We start from the raw sequence: 26,614 nt of genomic DNA, 5'->3' as shown, positions 1-26,614 counted from the left end.
CCTCACTCTCCCTCAGCCTTTTCAGTCCCCCAGTTTCTCCTTGCACAGCAAACATAGTCTCTCGGGGATATTATTTCTTCCACTTTTTATACAAACAAGGAAATAACAAACCATTGTAGGGCATTTTCGCTTTCTTACTTCAGGTGCGTTGTAGTGATTTCCAAATCAATACAGAAAGAGCTGCTTCTTTCTTTGCTTGACAGCATAGAATTAGTTTTATGGATATGTCATAACATAAGTCTTGCGCATACAAACATGCTGCAATAAGTAATACTCTGACAAGTGGATGTGAGTACTTTCTGTGGATGGAATTGCTGAAGCAGTCTATGTGATAGTGTGATGGTCATTCTGACGGATCTTGCCTAATATGCTTTCCCACCAGCACGCCACAATGGTCTGGTTTCCCACACTATTGCAACCACTTTGTATTAATACATTAACAACAATAACAACAATAGCAAACCCATTGTATTCTATTGGATTGACTCTGACTCATGGTGACCCCTTGTGTTACAGAGTAGAACTACTCCACAAGGTTTTCTCACCTTTAACATTCACAGAGGCATATTCTCAGGCCTTTATTGCCTTTCTTCTGCGTGCCACACTGTGGGTCCAAACTAGTAACCATTAGGTTAGTTTATAAAGATTCATCCCTTGGACACGAAATCCTGTTCTTAGATATAAAGAACAGTCAGAAATGACAATAGTCTCATTTTCTTTAAAAGACCATAATCAATCTTAACCTACTGTTAGGGAGATAATTACTTTGCTTATTTATGTTCTCCAAAGGCACCCTAGTTGAGAGCTCACTTAAGTTCTCCAAGGGTGCCCTAGTTGAGAGCTCGGCTGCCAACAAGAGTTCAAATCCACTCCTCGGAATTTTTATCATTCAGTTTCAGGACTCAGTCGCAATGGGTTAAGTTTTGGGAAATTTCATCCTCAAATGGATTCAATTTACAATAGAATTGGCACACATGGGATTTGAACCGATGGCCCCACAGAGACTGGAGCCTTAATCCAAGGCCTTAGACTGCTGGGCAACACTGCGATAATGCCCAGGATGTTTCAATCATATTTACCAAGGTGCAAGATTGTTTTCCACCACCTTATTCTTTTCCTAGAATATTTCTACATGGTACTCGTCCAAAACACGGACAAATAACAACTAAAATGTATTGGAAATTTAGTACCTGCCATGCATTGTTCTTACATTTACTGTCATTCAGTCCTCAAATTGCCTCAGTGATAGGTACTTTTTACTATGATTTCCATTTTCCTGATAAAGAATATGAGGAACATAGATGTTAAGTAACTTGCTGAATGGCACCTAGTAGTAAGTGATGTTTAAAGCAGTAGTAGGAAACTTCACTCTGTTGTATATTTATTCAGTCAGGGGTAAAATCCTGAAATGATTTTCATCAAGGCTATATGATAAACTGAGAGCAACAGCAAACTGTTGCTTTAACGTTCATGAAGTTAGATTGTCAGGCCTGCCTTCTGCAGTGCCACTGTGTGGGTCCCAGCCACTAACCTTTAGGTTAGTAGTTCAGTGCAAACCGTTTTTGTCACCAAGGGACCTTATGTCAACATAAAACAAAAGAACAAACAGAAAAATTCAAACCAGTTGCAGTCGAGTGGATTCATTGGATAAATGACAGTTTCAGATATTAACATAGAGTAAACAAAACATTGTTAGTCCACCTGGATCTTATTTGGTCCAATGGAGCCACCCAGAAATTGGAAAATAAATAGCTATTTAAGTTCCACTTGTAACTGATGTAGCAAAATGGAAACTTCAGATAAATGATGTGCTAACTGGGTAGCCATTGAGGAACATAAAAGTTTACATCAATATGTAAACTATGATACTAAATAAATTCAAAATACACATAAAATTTAACGGTAAAAAATAAAACCAAATGTAATTACTGGAAGGTTTGTATAGCTTTGGGTAGAAAACCAATTTTTACACAAAAGGTAGTAACAATGAAAGCTTGACATAATTCAGTACATTAAAAAAATTCTGCCTGAATACACCTCCATCCTCTTAAAAAAAAAAAAAAAAAAGAGAGAGAAAAAGAAACAACAGCTAAAAACCCAAATAAAAACGCATAAGAAGACTGAAAAAAAAAATACATTGTGGAAAAAATATTTGTAATTTCCCTACTACATAATTGGGAAGTATTAGTTTCCCTAATATATAATGTGCAATAGAGTAGATTTGGAAAGTGTGAAATGTGGGGGGGGAAAAAAAGATCCCTATTGGCTATTTGTCCCTGAGTGGAGCAAACTATTAATTGGCTGGGCTGTTAACTGAAAGAATGGAAGTTGAGGTCCACCCAAAGACACCTCAGAAGAAAAGCCTGGTAATCTACTTCCAAAAAATCAGCCATCAAAATCCTTATGGAATACTCTCCTCCGAATACCGTGTCCAACAATTCTGCTATATGCAGCATTCAAAAGTGAGACGGGTTGTTCGTTTTTACTTAGCATTAGGTAATGAAATGAATCTGGCACTGAAAAGGACTTAAATTTTTACCAATGGACTTAGACTCTGAAAAGAAGTGGTATGTCGTATGATTCCACTTTCAAATTAAGCAAGAAAGCCAGAGGAGAAGGACCACCACCAGTTCTCCAGGCCAAGGGAGGAGAGCCACATTGCCCCAGAGGCTTCTAGTAGAGGAAAAAGGAGAAACTGAAACCCAGCCCATTGGCCCTGCTTGTTTTGTTGTTGTGCTGTTGTTAGGTGCCATCGAGTCGGTTCCGACTCATAGCAACCCTATGCACAACAGAACGAAACACTGCCCCGTCCTGCACCAACCTTACAATCCTTGTTATGTTTGAGCTCATTGTTGCAGCCACTGTCTCAATCCACCTCGTTGAGGGTCTTCCTCTTTTCCGCTGACCCTGTACTCTGCCAAGCATGATGTCCTTCTCCAGGGACTGATCCCTCCTGACAACAGGTCCAAAGTGTGTAAGACACAGTATCACCATCCTTGCCTGTAAGGAGCATTCTGGCTGCACTTCTTCCAAGACAGATTTGTTCGTTCTTTTGGCAGTCCATGGTATAGTCAACATTCTTCACCAACACCACAATTCAAAGGCGTCAGCTCTTCTTTGGTCTTCCTTATTCATTGTCCAGCTTTCACATGCATATGATGTGATTGAAAATACCATGGCTTGGGTCAGGCACACCCTGGTCTTCAGGGTGACATCTTTGCTCTTCAACACTTTGAAGAGGTCCTTTGCAGCAGATTTGTCCAATGCAATGCATCTTTTGATTTCCTGACTGCTGGTTCCATGGCTGTTGATTGTGGATCCAAGTAAAATGAAATCCTTGACAATTTCAATCTTTTCTCTGTATATCATGATGTTCCTCATTGGTCCAGTTGTGAGGATTTTTGTTTTCCTTATGTTGAGGTGCAATCCAAACTGAAGGCTGTGGTCTCTGATCTTCATTAGTAAGCGCTTCAAGTCCTCTTCAGTTTCAGCAAGCAAGGCTGTGTCATCTGCATAATGCAGATTGTTAATGAGTCTTCCTGCAATCCTGATGCCCCGTTCTTCTTCATATAGTCCAGCTTCTTGTATTATTTGTTCAGCATACAGATTAAATAGGTATGGTGAAAGAATACAACCCTGCTGCACACCTTTCCTGACTTTAAACCAATCAGTATCCCCTTGTTCTGCCCGAAAAACTGCCTCTTGATCTATGTAAAGGTTCCTCATGAGAACAATTAAGTGTTCTGGAATTCTCATTCTTTGCAATGTTAACCATGATTTGTTAAGATCCACACATCAAGATTGGAGGAAGACTCATTAACAACCTGCATTATGCAGATGACACAACCTTACTTGCTGAAAGTGAAGAGGGCTTGAAGCACTTACTAAAGAAGATTCAAAGACCACAGCCTTCAGTATGGATTACACCTCAACATAAAGAAATCAAAAATCCTCACAACTGGACCAAGGAGCAACATCATGATAAATGGAGAAAAGATTAAAGTTGTCAAGGATTTCATTTTACTTGGATCTACAATCAACAGCCATGGAACCAGCAGTCAGGAAATCAAAAGACGCGTTGCATTGGACAAATCTGCTGCAAAAGACCTCTTCAAAGTGTTGAAGGGCAAAGATGTCTCCCTGAAGACTAAAGCGCGCCTGACCCAAGCCATGGTATTTTCAATCACATCATATGCATGTGAAAGCTGGACAATGAATAAGGAAGACCAAAGAAGAGCTGACGCCTTTGAATTGTGGTGTTGGTGAAGCATATTGAATATACCATGGACTGCCAAAAGAACGAACAAATCTGTCTTAGAAGAAGTACAACCAGAATGCTCCTTAGAGACAAGGATGGTGAGACTGCATCTTACACACTTTGGACCTTTTATCAGGAGGGATCAGTCCCTGGAGAAGGATATCATGCTTGGCAGAGTACAGGGTCAGCAGAAAAGAGGAAGATCCTCAACGAGGTGGATTGAGACAGTGGCTGCAACAATGAGCTCAAGCATAACAACGACTGTAAGGATGGTGCAGGACGGGGCAGTGTTTCGTTCTATTGTGCATAGGGTCGCTATGAGTCGGAATCGACTCGACGGCACCTAACAACAACAACAGCAACAAACATCCTTCTGGTGTTCTCTGCTTTCAGCCAGGATCCATCTGACATCAGCAATGATATCTGTGGTTCCACGTCCTCATCTGAAACCGGCCTGAATTTCTGGCAGTACCCTGTCGATTACTGCTGCAGCCGTTTTTGAAAGATCTTCAGCAAATTTTTGCTTGCGTGTGATATTAATGATATTGTTCTATAATTTCCACATTCGGTTGGATCACCTTTCTTGGGAATAGGCATAAATATGGGTCTCTTCCAGTCAGTTGGCCAGGACACTGTCTTCCATATTTCTTGGCATAGATGAGTGAGCATCTCCAGCGCTGCACCTGTTTGTTGAAACATCTTAATTGATATTCCATCAGTTCCTGGAGCCTTGTTTTTCACCAATGCCTTCAGAGCAGCTTGGACTTCTTCCTTCAGTACCATCAGTTCCTGATCATATGCCACCTCTTGAATGGTTGAATATGGACTAATTCTTTTTGGTATAATAACTCTGTGTATTCCTTCCATCTTCTTTGATGCTTCCTGCATTGTTTAAGGAATCCTTCACTATTGCAACTTGAGGCTTGAATTTTTTCTTCAGTTCTTTCAGCTTGAGAAACGCAGAGCGTGTTCTTCCCTTTTGGTTTTCCTTCTCCAGCTCTTTGCACATGTCATTATAATACTTTACTTTGTTTTCTCGAGAGGCCCTTTGAAATCTTTTGTTCAGTTCTTTTACTTCAGCAATTCTTCCTTTTGCTTTAGCTGCTCGACTCTTAAAAGCAAGTTTCAGAGTCTCCTCTGACATCCATCTTGGTCTTTTCTTTCTTTCCTGTCTTTTCAGTGACCTCTTGCTTTCTTCATGTATGATGTCCTTGATTTCATTCCACAACTCGTCTGGTCTTTGGTCACTATTGTTCAATGCGTCAAATCTATTCTTGAGATGGTCTCTAAATTCAGGTGGGATATACTCAAGGTCATATTTTGGCTCTTGTGGACTTCCTCTGATTTTCTGTGTGTTCCATCTGGTGAGGTCCATGTGTATAGTCGCCGTTTATGTTGGTGAGAGAAGGTATTTGCAATGGAGAAGTTGTTGGTCTTGCAAAATTCTATTATTCGATCTCTGGCGTTGTTTCTGTCACCAAGGCCATATTTTCCAACTACTGGTCCTTCTTCTTTGTTTCCTACTTTCACATTCCAATCGCCAGGAATTATCAATGCATGTTGATTGCATGTTCTATCAATTTCAGACTGCAGCAGCTGATAAAAATTTTCTATTTCTTCTATTTGGCCTTAGTGGTTGGTGCATAAATTTGAATAATAGTCGTATTAACTGGTCTTCCTTGTAGGCTTATGGATATTATCCTATCACTGACAGCATTGTACTTCAGGACAGATCTTGAAACCTTCTTTTTGACGATGAATGCAACACCATCCCTCTTCCAGTTGTCTTTCCCAGTGTAGTAGACTATATGATTGTCTGGTTCAAAATGGCCAATACCAGTCCATTTCAGCTCACTAATGCCTAGGATATCGATGTTTATGCGTTCCATTTCATTTTTCACCATTTCCAATTTTCCTAGATTCATACTTCATACATTTCAGGTTCCGATTATTGACGGATGTTTGCAGCTGTTTCTTCCCATTTTGAGTCGTGCCACACCAGCAAATGAAGGTCCGGAAAGCTTTACTCCATCCACGACATTAAGGTCGACTCTACTTTGAGGAAGCAGCTCTTCCCCAGTCATCTTTTGAGTGCCTTCCAACCTGGGGGGCTCATCTTCCAGCACTATATCAGACAATGTTCCACTGCTATTCATAAGGTTTTCACTGGCTAATGCTTTTCAGAAGTAGACTACCGGGTCCTTCTTCCTAGTCTGTCCTAGTCTGGAAGCTCACCTGAAACCTGTCCTCCATGGGTGACTCTGCTGGTATCTGAATACCGGTGGCATAGCTTCCAGCATCACAGGAACACACGAGCCCCCTAGTACGACAAACTGACAGACACGTGGGGGGCTTTTCCGAGGCTCTGACTGTGTAATTAAAACCTTAGCAATTGATAGGACTTCTTATTCATTGGTGTTTTAAACTAGAAACTTCCAAACCAGCGATTCCAAGCACAGAGCCTATAAAAAGAACGGTGTAAAAAAAAAAGAAAAGAAAGAAAAAAGAAAAACGCTATGGAGCACAGTTCAACTCTGATACACGTGGAGTCTCCAGGAGGCAGAACTGACTCCGTGGCAACTGCACACTGGCTTGCTTGTGCAAATAATATTCCTTGCAGGTAACCCCAGGGCGATATGGTTGCCTGGAGAGGTGGAGGCAGTGCTGGTGGCGTAAAGGTCAAGTGTTATGGCTGCTAACCAGAAGTCTGGCAGTTCGAATCCACCAGGTGCTCCTTGGGAGCTCCATGGGGCAGTTCTACACTGTCCTGTAGGTTGCTGAGAGTCGGAATTGACTCGAGGGCATCCGGTTTGTTTTTTTTTGTTGTTGTTTGGATAGGCAGAATCCGGTACAGGTGAAATGCGGAGGGGAAGTGGTGGAAGAGTTTCACTGTGTATAAAATCTCACCTTTTTGTAATTTGGAAATTTATAAGTTATATTTGTTTCAATATAAACATTTTAAAAACCATAAGGATTTACTCCTTGGACCCAAACTACTGTTCTTAGATACAAAAAATAGTCAGAAATGACAATAGTCTTGTTTTCTTTAAAAGGTCGTAATTGATATTAACCTACCATTAGGCAGATAAAGGTTTTCTTATGTTCTCCACGGGCGCCCTAGTTGAGAGCTCAGCTGCCAACCAAAGCTCCAAACTCAGCAGCCGCTCCTTGGGAACTTTATGGGGCAGTTTCACGTTGCGCTGTATAGGCTCGGTGTGAATCGGAAGCGACTGGATCGCAACGGGTTAAATCAAAAATCCAATTTTGGTAATTACGTTCTCTGATGGATTCGATTTACGAAAGAGTTGGCAGCGGTGGGATTCGAACCCACGCCCCCGCAGAGACTGGAGCCTTAATCCAGCGCCTTAGACCGCTCGGCCACGCTACCACGCACCTCGGCATATTTCAAAGCATTATATTCATGAAGATAGACGATTGTTCTCCACCACGTCTATAGGGCCGCTATGAGTCGGGATCGACTCGACGGCACTGGGTTTGGTTTTTTTGGTTTTATACTTTTCCTAGAAATGTTCTCCATTTTCCTGATGGAGAATATGAGATACAGAGATAATAAGTAACCTGCTGAATGTCACCCAGCTGTAAGTGCTATTTAAAGCGGCAGTGGAAAACTTCGCTCTGTTGTAAATTTATTTCGTCGGTGGTAAAATCCTGAAATGATTTTGATCAAGGCTATGTGACAAACTGAGAGCAACAGCAAACTTACGTATGACGTAGCACCAATTCCTTTTGGGGAATGGAGAAGTATTTAAAAAAAAAGAAGAAGAACAAGAAAGCCATTGTCATCCAGTCGACCCTATAGGACAGAGTAGGACTGCCCACAGTGTTCCCAAGTAGGAGCTGATAGACTCGAACTGCTCGGCCTTTTGGCTACTAACCTAACTCTCAGTCACTGTGCAACCAGTCTTCCACTGGTTCAGTATGATATATTAAAACAAACAAACAAACAAAAAAAAACCTCTGCAGTCGAGTCGATTCTGACTCATAGCGACCCTATAGGTCAGAGGAGAACTGCTCCATAGAGTTTCCAATATATGAACGTCTAATATTTCGGTAATTTCACTGATGCTTCAAATGTTGCCAGTTGAGGAATTTACTGAAGCAGATTTTAGCGCGTGCCTTCTTAGCGCACTAAGTAGCGCGTCAGTCTCATAATCTGAAGGTCCTGAGTTCGAGCCTCAGAGAGGGCACTGAGAGCTTTTCTTGTCTCTTCTACTAAATTCCCTTGAAAAAGAAACTCAGTAGTAGGGAAAATTATAACACCGGTCAAGTTTTTGAGTATGAAACGCAGATTCCAGAAGTAACTCCCAGTAATCTTGAGTGATTATAGGTAGGGTGCAGGCATCTTTAAAAAAACTATCAATTTCTTTTGGTAGCAAGAGTTTTTCAGTATGCTGACTACAGTACAACCTACTACCAAACTCTGGATTAGTTTCCTATTGCTACTGTAGCAAATTACCACAAGTTTAATGGCTTCAAAAAAACACAAACTTATTATTTTTAGTTCTGGAGGTCAGAAGCCTGAAATGGGTCCTAGGGAACTAAACTCAAAATGTTGGCAGAGTTGCATTGTTTCTGGAGACTATGGTGGAGAATTCATTCCTTGTGCTTTCTGGCATCTGAGACCACCCACATTCTTTGGTTCATGGCTGCATCATGCTGATCTCTGCTTCTGTTGTCTTATTTCCTTTTCTCACTCTCCGCCACCTGTCTACCTCTTATAATAACCTTGTGATTACATCGGGCTCACCCAGAAAATGCAGAAAATTTTTTCCATTGAAAGATCCTTAAGTCTGCAAAATACCTTTTTCCATGTAAGGTAACATATTCACAGTTTTTGGATATTACGACAAGGATAGTTTTAGGGGGACATAATTACAACTACTACAGTCTTCTCTCTGGTCTGCAAAGATTTACAACTATCCCACACGTAAAAACATTCACTTCATCTCAGCATCCCCCCAAATCTCAACCCATTACACTATCAACTCAAAGACCAAAATTCTCCTCTAAGTCTCACCAGCTCAAAAGTCCTAAATCTTCTATTACCTATATCCTTTAAATTAGGTATGGGTAAGGCACTGGTATAATCTACCCTGAGATACAATTCTTGTTTATCTATGAATCAGTGAAATTCAACAAACAAATTATCTGCTCCCCAAAATGCAGTGGTGAGCCAGGGATAGGGTAAGAGTTCTAGACATTTCAATTAAAGAAGGGAAGAAATTGGAAGACAAAAAGGAGTCACGGGTCCCAAGAAGTGTCTAAATCCATCCAGGTAAATAACATTAGTTATCAAGGCCTGGAGTCAATGCTCTGTGGTTTTATGGCTCTGCCATCAGGGTCATCCTCTCAGAGTCATTCTTCCATTTACATGAAAAATGAAGAGCACATGCTTTTTACCAATTTCTGTAGTCTGAAACTGATCAAACATGCAATTGAGATGCCTTGATAATTACTCGTGATTGAATTGTGAAAGTTGGAAACAAAGAAGAAGGACAAGCAGTTGTAAAATTTGGTGATAGAAATAATGTTGCAGATCACATGCCAGAGTTTTGCAAGACCAGCAACTTCTTCATTGTAAATACCTTTTTCCAACAACATAAATGGTTGGTACACATATGAAACTCACAAAACGGGATAGATAGGAATCGAATTGAATAAATCTGTAGAAAGAAATGATGAAGCTGAATATCAACAGTCGGAACAAGGCCAGGGACAGACAGAGGAACAGTGAATTTATTGTATGGAAATTCAAGGTGAAGTTGAAAAAAATTAAAACAAGTCCATGAGACCAAAATGTGAACTTGAGTATATTCCATCCACATCTGGAAACCATCGCAAGAATAGATTTGACACATTGAACACTAATGACCAAAGAGCAGAAGATATGGGATGACATCAAGAACATCATACGAGAAGAAAGCAAGAAGTCATTAAAAAGACAGGAAAGGAAGGAAAGACAAAAATGGATGCCAGAAGACACTCTGAAACTTACCCTTGAATGTTGACTAGCTAAAGCTAATGGAGGAAATGATGAAGTAAAAGAAATAAACAGGAGATTTCAAAGAGCAGCTCAAGAAGACATAGCAAAGTATTATTAAGAAAATGTGCAAAGTTCTGGAGTTAGAAAACCAGAAGGGAAGGACACACTTGGCTTTTCTCAAGTTGAAAGAACTGAAGAAAAAATCCAAGCCTCATGTTGTAATATTGAAGGTTTCTAAGGCCAAAATATTGAATGATTCAAGAAAGCATCAAAAGAAGATGGAAGGAATACATACAGTAACTCTACCAAAGAAAATTGTATGAAGTTCAAGCATTTCAGGAGGTAGCATACAATCAAGAACCAATGATACTGAAGGAAGAAATCCGAGCTGCTCTGAAGGCATTGGAAAAAAAAAAAAAAAAAGTCTCCAGAATTGCAGAATACCAATTGAGATGTTTGAAAAAAATAAAAAGGTACAACCCTGAAAACACTCACTTATCTCTGTCAGGAAATTTGGAAGACAGTTACCTGGTCAACCTACTGGAAGAGATCCATATTTGTGTCCATTCCAAAGAGAGGTGATCCAACAGAATGCAGAAATTATCGAACAATATCATTAACAGCACTCAAAAGTAAAATCTTGCTGAAGATATTTCTAAAATGGTGGCAGCAGTAAATCAACAGGGAACTAGCAGAAATTCAAGCCAGATTCAAAATAGGATGTGGAACTAGGGACATCATTGTTGATGTCAGATAGATCTTGGTTGAAAGCAGAGAATACCAGAAAGATGTTTCCCTGTGTTTTATTAACTAACAAAGGCATTCAACTGTGTGGATCATAACATATTATGTGTAGCATTGTGAAGAATGAGAATTCCAGAACATTCAATTGTGCTCATGCAGAACCTGTACACAGGCCAACGGGCAGTTGTTTGAACAGAACAAGGGGACACTGGGTGGCTTAAAATCAGAAAAAGTGTCCATGACGGTTGTATCCTCACCATACTTATTCAATCTGTATGCTGAGCTAATAGTTCCAGATGTTGTACTATATGAAGAAGAACAGAGCATCAGGATTGGAAAAAGACTCATTAACAACTTTCCATACGCAGATGACACACTTTGCTTGGTGAAAGGGAGGGGGAGCTGAAGCACTTACTGATGAAAATCAAAGACCACACACCTCAAAATAAGGAAACGAAAAATCCTCACAGCTGGACGAATAAGCCAAGTCATGATAAAGTAGGAAAGTAAAAAAGTTGTTAAGGATTTCATTTTACTTGGATCCACAATCATGTCCCGTGGAAGCAACAGTCAAGAAATCAAATGACACCTTGTGTTGGGCAAATCTGTGGCAAAAGACCTCTTGAAAGTGTTAAAAGCACCGATGGCAGTTTGAGGAGGACTAAGGTGCACCTTACCCAAGCCTTGGTATTTTCAGTCACCTCATGTTTTTCATATGTGCATGAAAGCTGGACAGAGGTGCACCTGACCCAAGCCTTGGTATTTTCAATCACCTCATATGTGCATGAAAGCTGGACAATGAGTAAGGAAGACCAGAGAAGAATTGATACCTTCGAAGTATGACATTGGTGAAGAATTTTGAATACACCATGGACTACCAGAAGAAAGAACAAATCTGTCTTGGAAGAAATACAGCCACAATGTTCCCTAGAAGGAAGGATGGCGAGACTTCATCTCACATATTTTGAACATGTTTTCAGGAGGGACTTTTCCCTGGAGCAGGACATCTAGCTTGGTAAATCTGTAGAAAGGTCAACAAAAAAGGAGGAAGACTTTCAATTATATAGATTGACACAGTGGCTGCAACAATGGGCTCAAACATTGTGAAGATAGTGTAAGTCTGGGAAGTGTTTCTTTCTGTTAAAACAAAGGCTGCTATGAGCTGGAACTGACTGGACAGCACCTAACAAGAATAAAAACAAAGCATGTGTTTGCTGCTGAGTAGTTTTATGAGCCTATTTTCTGTCTCTAGAATATTAGGAGTGTGAAACAGGAATTCAGGGGTACATGATTTATTGAGGGAGTGCTCTCAGGATGGGAAAAGGAAAGTAGCCAACAATGTGTTCTTGGGTAAAGTCTAGATTTAGCATGGCCCGTGTGACAGGGACGCTGGGGTGTAAATCGCATAGCACAGTTGTCCTTGAGTCAAATGGTTTAGAATTTTGCACCTTCAACTCCCTCCAGTCAGTCTTTGGCTGCTGCTGGAAATGGAATGGTGGCATAATCTACTAGATGTCTCCAAATCAAGGGCAATTCACTAGAGATGGTCACAGGGATAAACCATTGGGCAGTTGGGTCCAGTGGCTGTGAAAAGAAAACCAGAAAATAAAGCAGTTAGTTGAAGTACCAAGATCATGTACTGTTGTTATTAGGGGTTGTCAAGTCGATTCTGATGCATAGCGAACTTATATACAACAGAAGGAAACACTGCCTGGTCCAGTGCCATCCTCACAATCAGTGTTATGCTTGAGCCCACAGTTGCAACCACTGTGTCAATCCATCCCATTGTCGACCTTCCTCTTTTTCTCTGACTCTCTACTGTACCAAGCCTGATGTCCTTCTCCAGGGACTGGTCCCCCCGATAACATGTCCAAAGTATGTGAGATGGAGTCTTGCCATCCTTCCTTCTAAGGAGCATTCTGGCTGTACTTCTTCCAAGACAGATTCGTTCTTTCTTCTGGAAGTCCACAGTATACTCAATATTCTCTGCCAACATCATAATCAAAGGCCTCAATTCTTCTTCCATCTTCCTTATTCATTGTCCAGCTTTTTGTATGCCTGTTAGGCTTTTAAAACACCATGGCTGGGGTCAGGTGCACCTTAGTCTTCAAGGTGACATCTTTGCTTTTTAACACTTTAAAGAAGTTTTTTGTAGCAGATTTGCCCAACACAATCCATCATTTGATTTCTTGATTGCTGCTTCCATCAGTGTTGATTGTGGGTCCAGGTAAAATGAAGTCCTTGACAACTTCAATATTTTCTCCATTTATCATGATTTGGCTTATTGGTTCAATTTTGAGGATTTTTGTGTTTTTTTTTTTTTTTTTTTTTTGCATTGAGATGTAATTCATACTGAAGGCTATAGTCTTTGATCTTCATCAGTAAGTGCTTTAAAACCCCTTGGCTTTCAGCAAGCAAGTTGTCATCTGCATATCACAGGTTGTTAATAAGTCTTCCTCCAATCCTGATGCTGGGTTTTCAGTGTGCTCTATAATCATGTGTTCCTTTTTCCGGTGTCATTGAAAAGCAAGACAGAAAAAGAAAAACTGAAAGAAGAGAGAAAGAACAGGCTTGATCATTTCAATGGAAATTCCTTTAGATTTATGAGCAGTGTTTGAAGCATGGAACCTCCTGTGTTTACCAAGAAGCAAAGCTTCTTCCTGTTTTACCAGTTCCTCTCATATCGTGCCCTTCTCCTAGTCTACCAACTTATCCGCCATCTCTTAAAATTGGATCCCATTTTCAGACATGGATAGCAAGGAAGCCATGTAATTCTGGCTGAGTGAGTGGGTAATATAGAATAAGTTAAGACAGTATTTGAAAACACAGGAGCCTTGATAATATTTTGAACGAATGGCTAAAAAAGTCTTTACAGGTAGAGGAATATGCTTAATTGAAATAGGATTGGGCTGGAAGATCTAAAGATCCCAGGTTTCAGCAGCTTCAGTTAGTTTTGCATAATTACTTTCTTGAAAACCAGGTGTATTACAAGGCTTAGGATTCTAATAGAACTGAGTAGGGTAGTTTGTCTATACAATACAGAACTATGTTTGCTTTTTTTTAAAATCTATATCTATATTTAGGAGCCCTGGTGGCTCAGTGATTAAGGTGGCACCATTTCTGCAAGGATTAAAAAACCAGAAGCAAACCCACTGCAGTTGAGTCTGACTCGTAGCTACCCCTTATGGTTTCCAATACTGTCAAACTTCACAGAAGCAGAGTGCTGCCTTTCTCCTCCCTGCGGAAGCCAAGACCATTTTCCACCGATCACCTTTACAGTTAGTGGTCGATAATTATAACCACTGTGCCAGGCCTGGAAACCCTAGGGAGTAACTCTTCCAAATCCTTATGAATCAGACGGACTCGACAACAAATGGCAGGTTTGACACTTTTTGCTGATTTTAGCAAATACAACCAAGTTATATACATACACATTTTGATCATCCTCTCCCTTTTTTACATGTTCCCTGGGTCGTTATGAGTTGGAATGGACTCAAAGGCCATGAGTTTGGTTTGGTTTTGGGGTCTTCCAAGAAGTGCTAACAGACATTTCGAGTAATTTTTTTTTTTAAAAAAAAAGAACTAAAATTCAGTGAGAAAACCCAGGAACTGATGGAGTAAAAAATTCCATTATGCTACATGCTTTTGCACTTATGATGCATTTCCGCTTTGATATTCTGTATCACGTGTGTGTGAGGGGGAGGGGAGGAATTTTTTAATCACAAGAAATGTGAAAAATTCCTATAGAAAAAGAATCAGTACACTGTACGAGGAAGGTTTCTGTGTGGCGCTAAAGGTTTCGGCTCAGTAACCTAACGGTCACGGAAAGGTTGGCGGTTGGAATTCACTCACCGGCACCCTGGAAGAAAAGGCCTGGCCATCTGCTTCCTTAAAAATTGTTGCTTGCTATGGAGATGATTCCGACTCAAGTGACCCCATGTGTTGGCTGTAATCTTAATGGAAGCAGATGGCCAGGCCTTTACTACCGCTGGAACTAACAAACTAGGTTAGCACTCAAGAACAACTGTGCCCCTTTGGTTCCATTAAAGATGAAACCCAAGAAAGCACGCCCACTACCTTGGAGTCCATTCAGACTCATAGCTATAATCTTTATAGAAGTAGACTGCCAAGTCTTTCTCCCGCGGAGCGCAGTGGTGGGATCCTGCCTCAGATCTTTTTAGCTGGCAGCTGAGCGCTTAACCACTTCCGTAAAGATTAAAAAAAAAACAAAAAACAAGAAAACCCGCTGCTGTCGAGTCGGACTCATAGCTACCCCTTAGGGTTTTCAATACTGTCAAACTTTACAGAAGCAGAGTGTCACCTTTTTCCTCCTGTGAAAGCCAAGATCAGTTTCGGACCACCGACCTTTACAGTTAGTGGTGGATAGTTTTAACCACTGTGCCAGGCCTGGAAACCCTACGGAGAAAATCCTTCGAATTCTTATGAATCGGAACGGACTCGACAGCAAATGGTAGGTTTTGACGCCAGGTCCCCATAAAGATTGCAGCCTAGGAAACCCTACTGAGCAGTTCTCCTCTGTTTACACGTGGGGTCTCCATGAGTCGAAATCAACCTTGATGGGAACGGGAATACCCATCCAGCGCCAAAAGGGAATTTCTTACCTTCCCCCATTCCAGTTTCGTGTTTTCCTCCTATCTCCCAAGGTGAGAGCCCTGGTTTCCAACAACCGCAATATATGTACTCATTTACTCAAGCTAAAACTTACACGAAGTAATATCAGAATTGCTACACCATAAATAAACAGTATTAAAAAAAAAACTCAGTTACATAGAGTTTAATATTTGTGATCTTTTTTGTCTTACAATGAGGATAAAGCATTATGTAAAACATTTTCTTGAATGAGTTCTCTCTTTTTTCTCATAGGTGGATATGTTATTCTTTTGAAATACGTTAGATTTGTTTCCATTTGTATTCATATTTAGAGCATTCTCACACACACACTTGACTTAGTTTTATTTATTTATTTGCCTATGTGAAACATTAATATGTTTCCAAGAGTCAAAAGAATACAGAAAGTTACATTCAGACAAGTTACAAAAGAATGTCATATCCCCGGGCTCAGCCAAGTGATGGAATGAATGGAAGCAGGTCCCGGGCAGTCTGGTGGAAGACCACCGACCAGGAACAATGTTTTTCTTTCTAGCACTAAGGTTTCCTTCTCTTGGTGTATCGGTGTCTAAGAGAGTGCAGTGTAGGGAGTGTGAAAACGGTGAAACTGACCGTAAGGTAATTTTGCCTTGACAACGGTTCTCCAGACTAGGAGAACAGCCTGGAAGATTCCTCCGAAGTAGAGTTCTTACCGGGGGTAAAGCCCAGCGGCAGAGTGTGTGCTTAGCTTGCGTGAGGTCTTGGGTTCGATTCCCAGTGCTACCAATTTTCTTCCCTCTCTAAATGCACTCAGATCGTCTTAGTCTCAGAAACTTACTTCTTAATCTGCCTTCTTTTGGCCTTGGTGCTTCTTTCTTAACTGACTTGTTGGGACATTGGTGCTCAGGTAAAGTTATTTGATGTCATTCGTACATTCTCTCCAAGCACTCTCATTACTCACTGGTACATGGCCACCACCTGCAAATCCCAAAGACTAAGCAGGCTGTTTAAGACGATTTGGGAAAAATTTGAGTGTCAAGAAGCTAGAGAATATGAAAGAAGAAAAACCTGCTCCAATGCTTGGGAAATATCATTGTACTTTCTTTGGGATGGACAACACAGAATTCTGAAATAATGTTAGGTGAAGAAGAATTCATTACTGCCAAGAAAAGAGCCATTTTCTCGTCTCATTTTGTCTTCTGGCATGTTCTAAGACGTTGAGAAGTAAGTGTTCAACCCAGGTTTGGGCTGGATGTGCAAAGACTCACCGCCCTGTCTTGGCTACCTCTCATTTAAAGTCATAGATATGGGGCATAAAGAAGCCATTGAAGTGCATAGCAACTTCTTTGTCTATATACCCTGAACTCAGTGTCTGGGTAGAAGAGTACCATCTTTGAAGAGGCTGCAAAGGAGAAATGGAGTACAAATCCTAAACACTCAAGGGTCAAAAGAGGAGAGAACAGTCACATTAACCCAAAGACCTTGAGTAAGGTCTACATTGTTTCAGGATAGTTGCCACATCCTTGTGCAATGATTCTAGTTTCCCTATAAATATTTTCAATTATTGAGCTGAGAATAAAAATAACCTTGATGAATCAATGTGAATTTGATTATGCAATCTAGAATATGAACTAAAATTTTTTGTGTGTTTTGACCTAAAGCAGGAGAAAATCCTGTAGAAAGATCTTGTAGAGGAAGGCTCGAAGGTGAGAAAAGGCTATTTTGTCCATAGGAAAGTGGGGATTGGTTATGATAGAGGAGGTGAGAATCAAGAACCTGGAGATCTTTCATAATGCATCATCCCCTTTTCTCTTCTTTCCAAAAGCTGCAATTACCCACCTTCTAGCATTCTGTCACAGGCCATTCCTAAGCCAATTCTGAGGCCACCTGCTAGACTTGTAAAGGACTCACCTATATTGGCTCTGCTCCTATAGGAACCAAAAGAAAAAAGAGAAAAAAAAAAAAAAAAACCTGACCCTATGTCATCAAGTGGATTCCGATTTATAATGATCCTATCCACTGGGCCTCCAAAAATAATGGATTTGAACTGCTGACATTACAGTTAGCAGCCAAACTCTTAACCACCAACACCTTGGACCACACCTATACTTAAAAAAAAAAAAACAAAGAAAATTGCCTTTGAATCAATTCTGACTCATAGGATTCCTACAGGATAAAGTAGAACTATCCCATAGAGTTTCAATGGATTGACTAACTGAATTGAACTACTGACATTTTGGCTAGCAGTCTGAATGCTTAACCATTGCTCCACCAGGGCTAGGACTAAGGAAAAGGATGTCTGAGTATGTAGTTATAATTGATTGTACAGAGTCTCTGACTTTCTGGGGTTACACTCCCCTCCTTTAGACTCCTTTTGAGCTAAAAGCAGTATGTGAAGTGCAGAGGAGCCGGATAGAATTCTTTAGAAAAAGTTCATTTTCAGCAGATTTAAGTGTAGAAATGTGTGGAACAAATAAACAGGAATTTTTTTTTTTTTACTCTTTGCATTTCAAGCAAAATCTAGCAAATTGCCCCAGTCGTGGTGGTGATTAATCTCAAAGCAGCCAGCTCCTCTGATATTACTCTCAACACTGCTCCTACCACATCCGTGCACAGAAATTGGAAGTCTCTGTTGGTGCAATTTCCTCATTCATTCCGGAGAGGCCAATTCTGAAAGATGAGCTGTCACCCAACTGAGTGTTTTTATTAATTTTCCATCCTCCTCTTTATTTTCAGTCATGCCATGGCCTGTTTTCAGACTACAACACTCTGGCACATACACTAGGTGTCTTCTGGCTTCTCTAGCCTTCCTTACCTTGTTTTCCACATGGAAATTCAGGTTACAAATAATAATATTAATTTTATTTCCCTGTTTAGCCGATTTGTTGGCAGAAAACTTCCCTGATATCATGAAATATAAGAGGGTATCTATCCAAGATGCTCATCAACCTCCACATAAGGTAGATCTCAATAGAAAGTCACCAAGATGTATTATAATCAAACTTGCCAAAACCAAAGATAAAGAGAGAATTTTAAGAGTGGCTAGGGATGAACGAAAACTCACCTAAAAAGGAGAGTCAATAAGAATGAGCTCAGACTGCTCAGCAGAAACCATGTAGGCACGAAGGCAAAGGGATGACTTACATAAAGTGTTGAAGGAAAAAACCTGCCAGTCAAGAATCATGTATCCAGCAAAACTGTCTCTCAGATATGAAGGAGAAATTTGGATATTTCCAGATAAACAGAAGTTTAGGGAATTCATAAAAACCAAACAAAACCTACAAGAAATACCAAAGGAGTTCTCTGGTTAGAAAATCAATAATATCAGATATCAACCCAAGACTAGAACACAGGACAGAGTAACCAGATGTCAACCCAGAAAAAGAAATAACAAAAATAAATCAAGATGAAAAAAAGTGCTCAAAACAGGGGAAAAAAACGATGCCATTATGTCAAAGAAGACAACATTAAATCAATAAGCAGGGACTAAAAAATGTAGTCATAGATCTTTCATATAGAAAGGAAGTCAAGGTGATATAAAAAAACAAAAGTTAGGGTTAAACTTAGAAAAATAGGGGTAAATATTTAGGTAACCACAAAGGAGACTGACAATCCTACTCATAAAAACAAAATACAAGAAAAAAAATAAAGACTCAGCAAAAACTACAACAACAAATAAGAGGAAAAGACAATACATAAAGATAAACTACTCAGCACAAAAAATTAAGTGGGAAAAAGAAACTGTCAACAACACACGAAAAAGATATCAAAACGACAGCACTAAACGTACCTATCCATAATTACGTTGAATATAAATGGACTAAATGCACCAATAAATAGATAAGGAGTGGCAGAGTGGATTAAAATACACGACCCATCTATATATTGCCTACAAGAGACATACCCTTAAACTCAGAGACACAAACAAACTGAAACTCAAAGGATGAAAAAAAATATATCAAGCTAACAACAATCAAAAAAGAGCAGAGTGGCAATATTAATTTCTAACAAAATAGACTTTAAAGTTAAATCCACCAGGAAGGAGAAGGAAGGACACTGTATAATGATTAAAGGGACAATATACCAGGAGGGTATAACCATATTAGGTATTTATGCACCCACTGACAGGGCTGCAAGATATATAAAACAAACTCTATCAGCATGGAAAAGTGAGATAGACAGCTCCACAATAATAGTAGGAGACTTCAACACACCACTTTCGGTGAAGGACAGAACATCCAGAAAAAAGCTCAATAAATGCCACGATCAACCAGTTTGACCTCATAGATATATGCAGAACATTGCTCCCAGTGGCAGCCAAGTATTCTTTATTTCCCAGTGCACATGGAACATTTTCTAGAATAGACCACACATTAGGTCATAAAGCAAGCCTTAGCAGAATCCAAAGCATCCAAATATTACAAAGTATTTTCTCTGACGGTAAGGTCATAAAAGTAGAAATCAATAACAGAAAAAGCAGGGAAAAGAAATCACATATTTGGAAACTGAACAATACCCTGCTCAAAAAGACATTAAGGATGAAACACACTACCTAAACTAACACAAACTGAGGCTGAAAATCTGAACAGATCCGGAACAAGAGAAGAGACTGAAAAGGTAATGAAAAAAAAAAAAAAAAAAACTCCCAACAGGATGAGTCCTTGAAGGTGCTGGCCCCTTGGCGCCACAGAGGCACTGTTGATGCTGCTGACCTCTCTGCAGATGTACTGTTACTACTGAAAGTTGGCCCACTTGCAATGCCAGGGAAACTCAGCCACCAATATGTCCAAGTATAAACTTTCCAAGATCAGACATGGGAAGGGTGCTTGGAATAAGGAGAAGTGCTTTTGTAGCTGGGTGGACTAGGAACTTAACAACAAAAGAATAGAGGAAGCTGGGAACTGTGGGAAGCAACTCAAGGGGGTAAACTTTGAGTTTAACCTTGTATTCATGTCCATCCTGAATCGGTCCATCAGCATGGCCTGTCTGATCCCAGAGGAATTCAGGTAGGAGTGGGTTCCTGAGGAAAGCTCCTGGCTTCAGTATGGAGCCTGGACTGGTCTCAATAGGGAGCAAATGGCTTTTAATCATGAAGAAGAACAGGTGAGGCTCTGAGAAGATGCTACAATGAGACCCTGCCTCCTTTGAGTAGTCCCTTCTGTCCTACCAGGAGATCTACAATGATGGGAAGTATAAAGTTTGCGACTTGCCTGTGGATCAGCTGCCACCATCCAAAAGGCTAAAGAATGCTCTGGAGACTTTTTCCCTATTGGAATGAAAGGATTGCTCCAGAAGTATTAAGTGGCAAAACCATTCTGACATCTGCTCATGGAAATAACAGTAGGGCACTCATGAAGCATCTGGAAGGTATCTCGAAGGAAGACATTCTCAACATCACTCTCCCTACTGGTGTCCCCATTCTCCTGAAATTGGATGAAAACCTGCATGCCATTGGACCTCACCAGTTCCAGGCAACCAGGAGGTGATCTAAGCAGCCATTAAGTAGAGGATCAAGGAAAAGTTAAGCGAGCTGAAAAATAGTCTTTCCCCAGTGTGGCCTCGGAATAGGTGCAAAAGCACTGGCATGTAGTGTGTTGTGGGTGCTGATCACTCCACCCATCTCTGTCTCTGTCTCTCTATTTCTCTCTTTCTCTCTCTCTTGAATTTCCATTTCCCAGACCTAGGCTGTGAGGTAGAGTTTGTGCAGGTAACTTCTCTTTGTCTAGATAATGGCTTTAGGATGCCTAAGTGCTTTTGTCATAAGATTTATAAGTTAGCAGTCCTGCAACCCTGTTTGGATTAGTTACCAACCTGGTAACAAGTGGGGCTTGATCAAGGTCATAAGTTTCTGAGATGGGAGAGTAATAAGTGGAGGTGAAGTTCAAGGTGTCCGTCATTCAATAAATCATCATTATTGAGTCACCATTGCCAGGCACTATTCCCAGCCTGAGGTTATGGCTGTAAACAATAGCTAAAAATCCTTAAGGTTTGCATTGCTGTTCACTCAGTTATTTTACGTAGTTCACTTCATCTTTATGTTTATCAAGACTTTCTGGAGTGTGCGGGATTTGAAAGAGTGGATTTTGGCTTTGGCAAACTGTGGATTCTTCGAAGACCTCTTACAAATACGGTTAATTTTCAAGGAGGACCTTCATGACGCCTCTGTCACGAGAGAGGTGTGGCTCAATAGGGATGTGTCCTTTCCTTAAGAGGGTTCAAAAACCATACAAGCTTTTTTACAATTTCAAAAATTCTGTATTTTTCTCCTTTTAAAAACATGTTTTGTGTACTCACATAGAAAAAAACACATTATTTGATGGATTGCCTTGTTTCTACTCTCTGTGTCTCTTCACCACCCAGGGCAGCTGTGTCAGCACAAGGACTACAAAGAAAAAGGAAGAAAATAGAGAAAACAGAATTTGCTTCCTTAGGATTTCTCAGTCAGAAGCAAGAAGTTTGCCCCAACATTAATGTGAACAATAATCTGTGTTTCCTTTTCCAATGTCACTGAAGAGCAAGACAGAAAAATACAGACTGAAAGAAGATAGAAAAAATAGCCTTGATTATTTCATTTGGAATTTCCTTCTTTATCTAAGCAGTTTGGAGCATGGAAGACCAGGAGGTTACCAGCAGAAAAGTTTTGTCCAGTTTTACTTATTCCTCCCAATTTTTGCCTTTCTCCTCATGTACCCACCCATCCAGTGTCTCTAAAAATTGAATCCTGTTTTCAGACATGGACAATAAGTAGGGCACACGATTTTGGGTGAGTGAGTGGAAAATATTGCATAAGTTAAGATTACGCATTTAAATACACAACGGCCTTGCAATCAAAAAGTTAAGTAATATTTTGAAAGAATGGCTAAATTACATAATTTGAATTAGCTTAGTTTGGAGAGCGATAGATCTAGAGCTCCCTGTTTCATTCCTGTGTTTTACCAGTTGTGTCTAGTTTTCCAGAATAGCTGTTATACCCTTTCTTATATAGTGGTTGCATCTCAGGGCTCTGGGATTCTAATAGAACTGAGTACAGTGCAGTAAAGCCTGTGATAGCCCGTACCTGCATAAGGTGGAAATCAGTCAGAGAAGGAAAATTCAAATATTCTCCACTAATAGGAACGAAAATAAAGGGTAAGACTGTACACTGTCAAAGGTAAAGCACTTCGGAGACCTGGCAGTTCTGTCAAATTGTGACTCACAGATTTCACTGTACAGCCATCCAAGGGAGAGGAAGGTGAAAAAAGTTACATTAATATCTATATTTTCACTCATAATAGTATTTACTGAATTTTTCAACTCCAATGACACTGTGAACATACACATTTTTATGATCCTCTCATTTATTTACACATTGCTGAGGTTTTCCAGGAAGTCTTAATTGGTATTTTGCATTTTTTTATGCTTAATTGATCTAAAAGATATATATTTTTTTTTCCTTCTGAGTGCCTCCTGCCCAAAGCAGCTGCTGATTCCCCTTAACACTAAACAACACTAGGGCTAACTTCTGGGATGGAGCAGCTCAGAAAATAGCGCTTATATTTAGATAAAGGTGACTCTTCTCCACCAGGGGATTGTAGCTCAGTGGTGGAGTGTATGCTTTGCACGGATGATGTAGCGGGTTCCATCCCTGGCATCTCCACCCTTTTTCTCTGACTCGACACTATCTAAATCCAATCCTGAAGGAATACAGATTTAGCTCTAATATTTTCCATACCATTCCTGCACACATAGAGAATAAAAGCACAACCCGGTGGATTGCCTTGAATGCTCTTCCATTCGTAGGCTGTGAGCCTCTACAGCCACTTGGGTGGCTGTGACAGCGGAAGGAAGACTTTTGGAAAGGGGAGAAAAGAAGAACTTGTTCCCAGCCAAATCACTCCAAACACCTGAAACAAAAGTGTGCATATTAAAGGGCAGTTTACCTTTTTTTTTTACCTTGGCTCCCATTTGTACTACTATTAAAAAGGTGGAGAGACAGAAAAAGGGGTGAGGAAGGGCATCGCAGACAGTTTTCTTTAGTGCCTTGTGTTTTCTGGTACAAAGGACTAAGCCGAAGCAGAGGAGCCCATCTTATGCCCACCGATTTCTCTACCCGTGTCTTGTCTAAAAATGAAAGATGGACGGCTGTAGGTTCCATGCCTTTTTAGGTGAAGGAGTGGCTTGGACCCTGGACAAGGGAACCAAGACTGTAAGGCAATTAGAAGCCGTCCTAATACGCAAGGATAAGAAATAGCTAGAATCGACACATTCCCAATTGATATGTCATAATATCAATTTTCCTGTATTTCCTCACTCATTCCATTTTCCTCCTTATTTTAATCTTTAGATAAACATTTACTGGAAACTTCAGCTAACATCAAAAGGAGGTACACCCATGGGAAGAAACAGGGAAAGTTTTTTTGGGAGTTTCCGGCTTAGGTCGTATTTGAGTTACAATGAACTCTCTTACCACCCGTCCTTTTTTTTTTTTTTTTAGATCTTATCATTAGTAATATGTCCTATGTACAGTATTACTTATATTATCATTCTCATACCAACCCCGCAAAATAAAGATGAAATTAATAAACACTGATAATAAAGGGCAATAATAATGAAAACTAAAAAAAAAAAAAACAAAAAATGAGGTATTCGACTTATGTAAGCATTGACTTGGGACAGCATCATTAGTTGGGGACTACTACAAATAAAAGGTGAGCGAGTCACAGATATGCTGGATGCTTCCTATGTAAAGAATAGCTGCTTCCTCTGTTCCTTTACGGTCAATCTGGTCCACTGCTTGTAACTTTCTAATGCTTTATGGTTTCAGAACTGTCTCTATCTCTGTATGCATTCCTGTTGAATCAAAGCGTCTTTAGGAAGACATAGAATTTAATGTTCACTCCCAGCACTCCCATCCGGATTGTCATTACTTCTCAATTTTCTTCTCCGACAAAATATCCATAGCAGGTAGTCAGCAGAGAGACTGTCTGGCTTCCAAGTCTGATTGGCCTCGCGGTTGGTTATTGTTGAGTATCTATCTCCGCGTTCCCTGAGCGGTGTGGTTTGGTTTGTCCAGTGTCCTCTAATCATTCGTCCGCCATCGACTGCTCTGTCAATGAACGCAATAGAGGACCGTTTTAACGCATTGCGATTAAGTTAAGACTCCCAACGTCCACACAGGACAGAGAGAACTGCCCCCGTAGGGTTTCCAAGGAGCAGCTGGTGGACTGGAACTGTCTACCTTTTGGTTAGCAGGTGAACTCTTAATCACTGCGCCACTGGGGGCAAGAAAATCAGCTGGAAACTTTCCCCTAGTCTGACTGAACAGATATGACTGCTTAAATGACTAAAAGAATTAAAGAGTTTTTGTAGGGCCGTTTCCTTTTCTCCTCTCTCTCCGTCCTTGTTTTTATACCTTGATTATCCATGCTATGCTAACTAAAACCAAATATTAATGGATTAGTTGTTGTGGCAAAAGTCTTCTTGCTTTGGGGCAAGGGCTGGTTCCTTCTCTTTTTCTTCTTTCTTGTCTTCCTTCTGCTGACGTCCAGCCCTGGGAGGTGCTAAGCCCCAAGAAGTAGAAATGGAAGAACACTAAAAGCAGCTACTCCGACCTTTGGCTTCCTTTTCCTGTGAGCAGAGCAAACATGATAAAAGAAGTGAGAGGATGAGAGTTACTAAAAGTTGAAGTGGAGGTGCCAGGAATTGAACCAGGGGCCTCGTACATGCAAAGCACGCGCTCTACCACTGAGCTACACCCCCAGAAACCTGACTAACTCGATGATGGCTTTTCTTTTGATAAAAGCATACTGGTATTTTACCTGTGGGGTTCCTTCCTCCCCTCCAACCCCCAACAAAAGAACAAAACCCGGAGAGTTGCCTAGAAAAAGACCACGGGATTAAATTCAACACGTTCTGGAATCAGTAATGTGAATACTGTCTATCGGTGATACAAGGAAAAGGTTAACTGGATTGTCATCTGAATAACCTTTTCTGGTTCTAGGATCTTTCCGCTCCGGTAGTCCTCTCCAAGGTACACTCACCAGCGGACTCTTTAAATGAAAGTTACTTGCCTCCACCAGGAAAGGCCTAAGAAAATCACATCTCTCTAACGTATATCACACTGATAATGACTCTGAATGGATTGCTCCTTAGACTACCGGCAGCCACGGGCTTTAGTGGAACTGATTAGCTGAATTTCATTTCTGATTGGGTCAGTACCCCGTCACCATCCGTTCCACCTGACTCTCATTGTTCCTGTCACTTCACACCTTCTGAGCTTGTCCTTAGTTCTGCTTTCACACCTCCATCTCTATCCCTCCCTTGAGGATCATGTCCACAAATGACTTTAATGATGGGGGAAACTTCCAAACTCCATCAGCTTTATATGAAGTTACTCTCTTTTCCAGACTGGAGGCATCTACAGGTCAAATGCAGAGTCAGGAACAGCATGGTAAAAACCAAGCTAACCTGTCAAACTCCTTTCACTCTAAGAACTCACTGACATAACGGTAAAGCTTCCTACAAATATGGATGTTTGAAAGAATAAAGTCAAAGAGCCCTGGAAATCATCAAAATATGCCATGGATGAATCAGAAAATAGGAGGAGGTCCTGAATAATACTAAACAGATAGGGCTGGACTGGTGAGGCAAGAACCTAAGTAAGCGCTGTTCTCTCACTGGGATGCTTTCAGCTTAGCATGTGGGGCAGGTGATCTGTACAGTGAGTCCAAAGCCTGTTTATCCAGGATCCTCCATGTGATACTGAGGAACATATTGCAGGCTTAAAGACTTACAGTACTGAAGTACGTATTAAAGACTTACAGTACTGAAGTTAAGTATTCACCGGTGTTAAAATTAAACTATTCCCCCAGAAACCTGGACAATGTTCCAAAATTTCTGGGCAATCTATTATTAAATATCCATCTGTAAACCAACCTCATTAATCCATCTAGAACACCCGTTCTTGTTTTCTCAAGGACCTTGCTCACTTTGAAGTATCAGATGGTAGATGCCTATATAGA

The 26,614-nt window shown here is 40.5% G+C and overlaps 3 non-coding genes and 1 pseudogene across 3 annotated transcripts; 2 read left to right on the top strand and 2 right to left on the bottom strand.

Moving 5' to 3' along the window:
* Window positions 1-7,564: 7,564 nt before the first annotated feature.
* On the bottom strand, window positions 7,565-7,646 carry TRNAL-AAG (transfer RNA leucine (anticodon AAG)). Its single transcript has one exon. It is a non-coding gene; the product is annotated as a tRNA-Leu (tRNA).
* A 747-nt stretch (window positions 7,647-8,393) lies between these two features.
* On the top strand, window positions 8,394-8,466 carry TRNAM-CAU (transfer RNA methionine (anticodon CAU)). The gene has a single exon. It is a non-coding gene; the product is annotated as a tRNA-Met (tRNA).
* An 11,803-nt stretch (window positions 8,467-20,269) lies between these two features.
* On the top strand, window positions 20,270-21,155 carry LOC100670390 (bisphosphoglycerate mutase-like; annotated as a pseudogene).
* A 4,125-nt stretch (window positions 21,156-25,280) lies between these two features.
* On the bottom strand, window positions 25,281-25,352 carry TRNAA-UGC (transfer RNA alanine (anticodon UGC)). Its single transcript has one exon. It is a non-coding gene; the product is annotated as a tRNA-Ala (tRNA).
* Window positions 25,353-26,614: the final 1,262 nt, after the last annotated feature.

This window comes from Loxodonta africana, chromosome 1, assembly GCF_030014295.1.
Source record: "Loxodonta africana isolate mLoxAfr1 chromosome 1, mLoxAfr1.hap2, whole genome shotgun sequence".
In the NCBI taxonomy this organism is placed as follows: Eukaryota; Metazoa; Chordata; class Mammalia; order Proboscidea; family Elephantidae; genus Loxodonta; species Loxodonta africana.
This window is presented reverse-complemented; position numbering and strand designations above follow the sequence as displayed.